Raw genomic sequence first — 8,561 nt, forward strand, 5'->3', positions numbered from 1 at the left:
TAGGCCTACTCATCTTGTTTGCCGACGAAAAGGAAAGATGGAGAGTTCTTCCAATATCTTCAATATGCACCTCGGAATTGAATAAGGACACACTCAGTTGCTTCCCCGATGTGTCTTTCTTCACTTGTAGCCTGTGAGAAAGACCTGGTCACGTGATGGAGAGCCATGAGAGTGAGAGGTGCTTCGGAGCACGCAGCACTCAGAGAAAAGGGCACAACGCAGCACTCCGGGCTGCAAAAGGCATGGATTTTTTTAGAGTGCGTTTCGGCCACAAAGGGGATGCCACCGTGAAATTCGAAGCATCATCAAGTGCTTGTCAAATTGTGAATGAAAAAAGTACAACTGTTTGTATGTTATTAGTTTAGTCAGATTGAGTTTGTCTATTATTGCGATTTAGATGAAGATCAGACCAGATTTTATGAGTAATCAATGCAGAAATCCAGGTAATTCCAAAGGGTTCACAAACTTTTTCTTGCAACAGTAAGATTGTATGTGAGTGTGCGTGTAGGTGTGTAGTAAATGTATGTGCATATTATGTGTGAGTGAGCAAATTATGGAGTGAGTGTTTGTTTGTATTGTGTGTGAGTGTGTTGGGCCCTTGGAGTGAGCATGGATACAGTGCAAATATTGAAATAAAATGTCAATAAAGATACAAGGTGAACTCAGATAGCCCGTGTAGCTATTTTGTTAGCTATTATCAGTAATTTTGCTTGGGGATATAAGCCTTTCAAGAGCCCGGTGGTGTCAGACTTGATGCACCTGTACCTCTTGCCGTGAAGCATTAGAGAAAATAGTCTATGGTTTGGAGTCTTTGATGATTTCCAGGCCATCTTTTCACACCACCTGATATAGAGGTCCTGGATGGCAGGGAGCTCAGCCCCAGTGATGTACCCTCTGTAGTGCCATGTGATCCAGGGCAGTTCTATTACCATACTAAGCAGTGATGTAGACACTCAATATGCTCTCAGTGATACAGCTGTAGAATCTTTTCATGATTTGACTGCCCATAACAAACTTTTCCTACCTCCTGGGGGGAAGAGGCACTGTCGCGCCTTCTTTCAAACTGTGCGTGTGTTTGGACCATTTTAAGTCTTTAGTGATTTGGCTGTCTATTAGCTCCACTGCCACCCCGTCTAAGTGCTCGCCCCCCGTTTCATGTAGTCCACAATCAGCTCCTTGTTCTTGCTGACATTGAGGGAGAGGTTGTTGCTCCCGCACCACACTGCCAGGTCACTGACCTCCTCACTGTAGGCTGACTCATCGTCGCCTGTGATCAGTCCTACCACCGTCGTGTCATCAGCAAACTTGATAATGGTGTTGGAGTTATGCATGGCCACACAGTCGTGGGTGAACAGTGAGTACAGGAAGGGACTAAGCACACACCCTTGTGGGGAACCTTTGTTAAGGGTCAGCGTGGCACATATGTCTCACATATGTATTTCTCTCATATACTGTATGTGAGTGAGGGCAGTGTGGAGAGCAATTGAGATTGCGTCGTCTATGGATCTGTTGGGACGGTATGCAAATTAGGGTGGGTCTCTGGTGGCTGGGATGGTGGAGTTAATATGTGCCATAAATAGTCTCTCAAAGCACTTCATGATTACAGAAGTGAGTGGTACAGGGTGGTAGTCATTGTGGCATGACGCCTTAAGAGTTCTCAGGAAAAGGAAGGATTGTGATCATCTTAAAACCTCTCTGGGATATGTGGGACGCTAGTGTCCCACCTGGTCAAAAGCCAGGGAAAATGCAGAGTGCCAAATTAAAATAGATTACTATAAAAATCAAACTTTCATTAAATCACACATGCAAGATGGCAAATTAAAGCTACACTTGTGAATCCAGCCAACATGTCAGATTTCAAAAAAGCTTTTCGGGAAAAGCAAACTATGCTATTATCTGAGGATAGCACCTCCATAAACAAAAGGGAGAAAGCATATTTCAACCCTGCAGGCGCAACACAAAACGCAGAAATAAAAATATAATTCATGCCTTTGACGAGCTTCTTTTGTTGGCACGCCAATATGTCCCATAAACATCACAAATGGTCCTTTTGTCCGATTAATTCCGTGGGATATATATATACAAAATGTCCATTTATTTGGCTCGTTTGATCCAGAAAAACACCGGTTCCATCTTGAGCAACGTGTCTACAAAATATCTCAAAAGTTACCTGTACACTTTGCCAAAACATTTCAAACTACTTTTGTAATACAACGTTAGGTATTTTTTTACGTAAATAATAGATGAAATTGAATACGGGATGATCTGTGTGGGGCGGCAGGGTAGCCTAGTGGTTAGAGCATTAGTCTAGTAACCGAAAGGTTGCAAGTTAGAATCCCCCAGCTGACAAGGTACAAATCTGTCGTTCTGCCCCTGAACCAGACTGTTCTTAGGCCGAATGTGTTCTTAACTGACTTGCCTAGTTAAATAAAGGTTAAAAAAAAATACAGGAAGAAAACAAACTGAAGCAAGCATCTGGTCACGGGCCTCTATCTAACAGTACACTTCAAGTGACCCTCGTTCAAGATGGCCGTACTTCTTCATTACACAAAGGAATAACCTCAAACTATTTCTAAAGACTGTTGACATCCAGTGGAAGCGACAGGAACTGCAAGAAGGTCCCTTAGAAATCTGGATTCCCAATGTAATTCATTGAAAACTGAGTGACCTAAAAAAAAAAGAATCTGAATGGTTTGTCCTCAGGGTTTCGCCTGCTAAATAAATGTTGTTACACTCACAGACATGATTCAAACAGTTTTAGAAACGTCAAAGTGTTTCCTATCCAAATCTACTAATACTATGCATATCTTATCTTCTGGGGATGAGTGGCAGGCAGTTGAATTTGGGCATGCATTTCATCCGGAAGTGAAAATACTGCCCCCTGTCACCAAGAAGTTAAAACGTGGGGATTACAGACTGGGACACGGAGAGGTTGAAAATGACTGTGAATATGTCAGCCAGCTGTTCTGCTCATGTTTTGAGAACTCGCCCTGGAATACCGCCAGGGCCCACAGCCTTGTAGATGTTGACCTGATTAAATACCCTTCTCACGTCGGCCTCGGAGAGTGAGATCACCCAATCCTCTGGGTTGTTGATGGCCCTCACACCTGGCTCAATGTTGTTGTTAAAGCATGCAAAAATGTATTGAGTTTGTCTGGAAGAGAGGCATTGTTGGGCAGATCACGTTTGGGTCTTCCTTTGTAATCCATAATGGATTGTAGCCCGTGCCACATGTGGTGGGCATCAGAGCCTGTGTATTATGATTAAACTTTATTCCTATATTGTCATTTTGCTCTTTTGATGACTCTGCAGAGGTCATAGCAGTCTAGGTCTTCTTGGTCTTCTTGTACTTATTCCTGTCTTCGGCCATAGCGTTAGGGTTGTCTACAATAGCTCTCTGTGCGGTAGTCCCATTCTTTAGTTTTGCGCCAACCTCTGTGTTAATCCAGGGCTTTTGATTGGGGAAGCAGCAAACCCTCACCATGGGTACAATGTCACCAATGCATTTTATAATGAAGCTTGTGACTGAGGTGGATAGCTCGTCAATGTTATAGGCGGACTCTCAAAAAATGTCCCCATCAGCACTAGCAAAGCAGTTCTGTAGCATTACCGCTGATTCTGGTGACCATTTCTCAACAGAGCAAATCGTGGGTATTTCCTATTTCAGCTTCTGCTTGTAAACAGGAAGCAAGAGTATGGAGTTATGATCTTATTTGCCAAATGGTGGACTAGGGAGTGCCTTGTAGGCTTGCTTGTGGGTACAATAGCAGTGGTCTATGACTTTATCGCCCCTAGTGGCATTGGGGACATGTTGATGGAAGTTGGGCATCACGTGTCTTAGTGACGCCAAATTAGCACACCAGTTGGAGTTGATGAAGAGGCAACCCCCCCCCTCGATTTCCCCGACTCCACTGTCCTGTCTGCGCGGTGAATGGAGAATCCATTGAGTTGGATAGCCTTGCGGCGTATCCACGTTTCTGAAAAGCAAAGATATTGCAGTTCCGAGAGTCTCTATTGGCAGCAAATCCGCGATTGTATGTCCTCTTATTATCAAGTGCCAGTAGAATGGAGGGAAGAGCTGGCCGGTGTTCCCTTTGCCTTAATCTCACCAGGATCCCCCTCTCTTGCCTCTGTAATGCTAGCGTTTCCTCTTGGCTAGCCCAAAAATTGGGTTGGAATTACAAAAACGCCTAGGGCAGATCAGTCAAAGTAGAAGCCGGAATTGGGATAAGTAACTGCTGATCTGATGTTCAAGAGTTTCTATCGGTTATAAGAAATAATAACGGATACATTTTCTGAAAATATAATAAAAATAAACAACAAAATAATCACAAAATAGCAAAGTTGGGTCGGAGCTTGAAAAACGGTGGCCATCCAACCATCATTGCTCTTGTCATGCGTGACTTTTCTCCCTGTGACACTCCCCTCTAGATTACTGGGTCTACAGCCTATTATTAACTAAAGACAAAGGCAGGCAGAGGGAGAAGTGTCGAAAAGAGCAGGCGGAGGGAGACGTGTTGAACAAGAACAGGTTATTAATTATTTACCACTGAGGGGCATTTACCAAGTGCATAGCTTAATGTGGCTGGAGAGAGCAATGTGTTATTTCTATGTTACAAACAACTCTGATAGTAGTCAGGGTCATCAGAAGAATAAATCCCATAGACGTCATGACTGACTGACATTATGAGCCCAACAACTAGGATGCCTTCTCAGTTGCTGTTAGTACAAAACAGGGCCCGGTTCCCAATAGCGTTATGCTTACGAGTGTTCGAATGATGCATCTTTCCTACAACGGCCAAAGATGTAACAACGGCCAACGATGACACATGCATTTCCCAAAACACAACGCAGATAAAACGTTCACTAAGTAGGTTGATGAGGCATGTGTCGATAATGATAGAATCGAAAGAAAGAAAGACAGTGCTTCTCTCGGATCAACATTCTCCCTTTCAAATCTTACCTTAACATTATTGCACATTACTGACGGCGGATCAGCTCCTATGAGATATTATTATGTCTACAAATATGGCAAAAAATACAGATAAACATCATGATATTGTGTCTATTGGAATGTGTATAAAGTCGGCAAAAAAAGTATCGAACAACGCACTTAGCTGTTCTACCATTAGTCTGAGGCAGTTGTTAAATAACAAGCCTTTTCAAGTGGAACTTTAGAAAAAATGGATTTAGGAAACCAGCTTTGAGATTTAACGATGCCCCTACAAAGGTTCTAATGAAAAACGTAGCCTTAACATGTTTTTGGGAAACCGGGCTATGGTCACAAACAGGTCACAAAACAAAGTGCCAATATAGTTTGAACTCTTTCCATCTGGGACATGCTGTGCGGAAATCGACTATTTGCAATATTGAAGACTAAGGTCTAGATTCAATCAATTTCAGTGCTAACCAGTGATAATTGACAACTGCATGGCAGTTTCATTGTTTTTCTTAATTGAATATCCAAAACATACAATATACTTGCAGTGAAGCCGCTCAACTACTACACCAGTCATCCAACAGACTCCTATTCAGAGCGACACACAGAAGCATCCAGGGTCAACGCCCTGCTTAAGGGCACGTCAGCAGATCTCTCAAAAAGCCAAAAGAAACAGTGACGCCAAACCTCCAAGATTCCCCCACAGTTCCCCATAGCTGTCCCTCAACCATCGGAGATCCCTCCCACAGTCACCCCCCGCAAAAAAGAAAAGAAAAGAATAAAAAATCTAATTGATTCCATTCCTCACCCCCAAGAACCCACCCCACCCCCACCCCACCCCACCCCCACCCCCAAATGCACCAACAAACAAGAAAATGAACTCATGAGAAAAAAGAAAAAGACAAAGGACAAAAAACGAAGGACATCAAGGACAACTAAAATCATAACAGCAAGGCCAACGGTATATGTTTGAGTGCATGTCTGGCACCATTTACATATGTTTGTGTCCGTGTATGTGTGTATTTGAATGAGATTGTGTGCATATGCATGTGTACAAACTCCTGCATGGCATCAGCCTCAGGCAAACCGGCATTAGCTATAAAAACACTGCCCCTCAGTGACATTCAAATGTACTTTTTATTATATTTTATTTAGACTTTTTTTAAAACTTTTATCTTTGACAATCTTTCTATCTACACAGAGCAACTCCACTCCCACTTGTCTCCAATTCCACATACCAATCCTCAGCTTTCCTTAGCCCATCCCATCTATCTCTGCTTGCCACCATCTTTGGGTTTCTATGCAACACATATCTTTCAACTATGCTGTGATGTTTAACGTACAATTTCAATCTATCTAATCAAATAGAATCCACAGACTGCGAGTTGAAGATAAATACATTTACTAAGAGTATTAGTATATTAGTCATTGACTGACCCGGTCTCTCCAGATCTCCTAACAGTACTATTTCCAGGGGCAATTTTAGAACAATGCTATATATTTTCAGCCACTCCTGAACCTGAGACCAGAAACAGGCTACCTGAGGGCAATACCAAAATAAATGGTCTATTGATTTTGTATCCTCAAAACAAAATCTGCAGAGCTTCGATGATTTTTTGCCCCAAATATTCAACATGTTGTTGGTGGCAAGAAATCTATATAATAATTTTAGTTGAAAAGCACAAAGTCTTGAATCTTGCGTTGTTTTATATATCAACTCATACACCCTGTACCATGGAATAGGTACAGTGAGGGGAAAAGTATTTGATCCCTTGCTAATTTTGTATGTTTGCCCACTGACAAAGAAATGATCAGTCTATATTTTTAATGGTGGGTTCATGTGAACAGTGAGAGACAGAATAACAACAAAAAAATCCAGAAAAACTCATGTCAAAAATGTTATATATTTTTTTTAACTGTTAAAATAATGTCTGTGAGTATAACAGAACTGATTTAGCAGGCGAAAACCTGAGAAAAATCCATTCAGGAAGTAGTTTGCAGACTGGCAGCTCCGGCTGCTCCATTTTTGTTTTTGTACATTTCTATTCAATGCCATTACAGTATCCATTGACTTAGGACTCCGTTTGCAGTTCCTATGCCTTCCACTAGATGTCAACAGTCTTTAGAAATCGTTTCAGGCTTGTATTCTTATAAATGAGGGAGTAAGACCAGTCTGAACGAGTGGACCCTAACATGACGCAGAGTTTTTTCAGGCGCATGTGCTTTTCTTGTTTACCTTTTATATTGACGACGTTATTGTCCGGTTGAAATATTATAGATCATTTAGGCTAAAAAACAAGCTGAGGATTGAATATAAACATCGTTTGACATGTTTCTATGAACTTTACGGACACAATTTGGATTTTTTGTCTGATTGTTTTGACTGAGTTTGAGCCTGTGGATTACTGAAGAAAACGCGCTAACAAAACTGAGGTTTTTGGATATAAAGAGACTTCATCGAACAAAAGGAACATTTATTGCAGGATCTTGTCTATTTTTACATGTTTTCCATTGAAATTCATTGTGGAGAGCTTATTTATATATTTTGTGATATGAATACAGAGTATGTCTACTTTACCATCAGCCCATTTTATAGGTAAACCGCAAGGTAATGTAAAAGTTTTATTTTTTAAAGATCCTGTTACGGTTTTCTTCCGTCGAAGGAGAGTCGGACCAAAATGCAGCGTGGTTGATAATATACATCTTTAATGAAGATGAATACGAACCATACAAAACAACAAACGGAACGTGAAAACAAATACAGCCTATTTGGTGATTTCAAAACACTGAGACAGGAACAATCACCCACGAAACACTCAAAGAATATGGCTGCCTAAATATGGTTCCCAATCAGAGACAACGAGAATCACCTGCCTCTGATTGAGAACCGCCTCAGGCAACCATAGACTTTGCTAGAACACCCCACTAAGCCACAATCCCAAAACCTACGAAAAACCCCCATACATAAACACAACACAAAATAAACCCATGTCACACCATGGCCTGGCCAAATAAAGAAAGAAAACACAAAATACTAAGACCAGGGCGTGACAGAACCCCCCCCAAGGTGCGGACTCCCGGCCGCACACCTAAACCCATAGGGGAGGGTCCGGGTGGGCGCCTGTCCACGGTGGCGGCTCCGGCTCGGGACGTGGACCCCACACCAACCAAATCTTAGACCCCTGTAACGCGTCCTTTGATTGGCGACCCTCGCCGCCGACCTAGGCCTAATAACCCTCACCAAGGACCCCACTGGACTGAGGGGCAGCTCGGGACTGAGGTAGAAGCTCGGGACTGAGGGGAAGCTCGGGACTGAGGGGTAGCTCGGGACTGAGGGGTAGCTCGGCATTGAGGGGAAGCTCAGTACTGAAAGGAAGCCCAGTACTGAGAGGATGCCTAGTACCGAGAGGAAGCCCAGTACCGAAAGGAAGCCCAGTACTGAGAGGAAGCCCAGTACTGAGAGGAAGCTCAGTACTGAGAGGAAGCTCAGACAGGTAGTTGGCTCTGGCAGATCCTGACTGACTGGCAGTTCTGAAAGATCATGGCTGACTGGCGGATCTGGAAGATCCTGGCTGACTGGCGGATCCTGGCTGATTGGCGGATCTGGAAGATCCTGGCTGAC

The sequence above is a fragment of the Oncorhynchus tshawytscha genome, linkage group LG19 (assembly GCF_018296145.1).
Source record: "Oncorhynchus tshawytscha isolate Ot180627B linkage group LG19, Otsh_v2.0, whole genome shotgun sequence".
Lineage (NCBI taxonomy): Eukaryota > Metazoa > Chordata > Actinopteri > Salmoniformes > Salmonidae > Oncorhynchus > Oncorhynchus tshawytscha.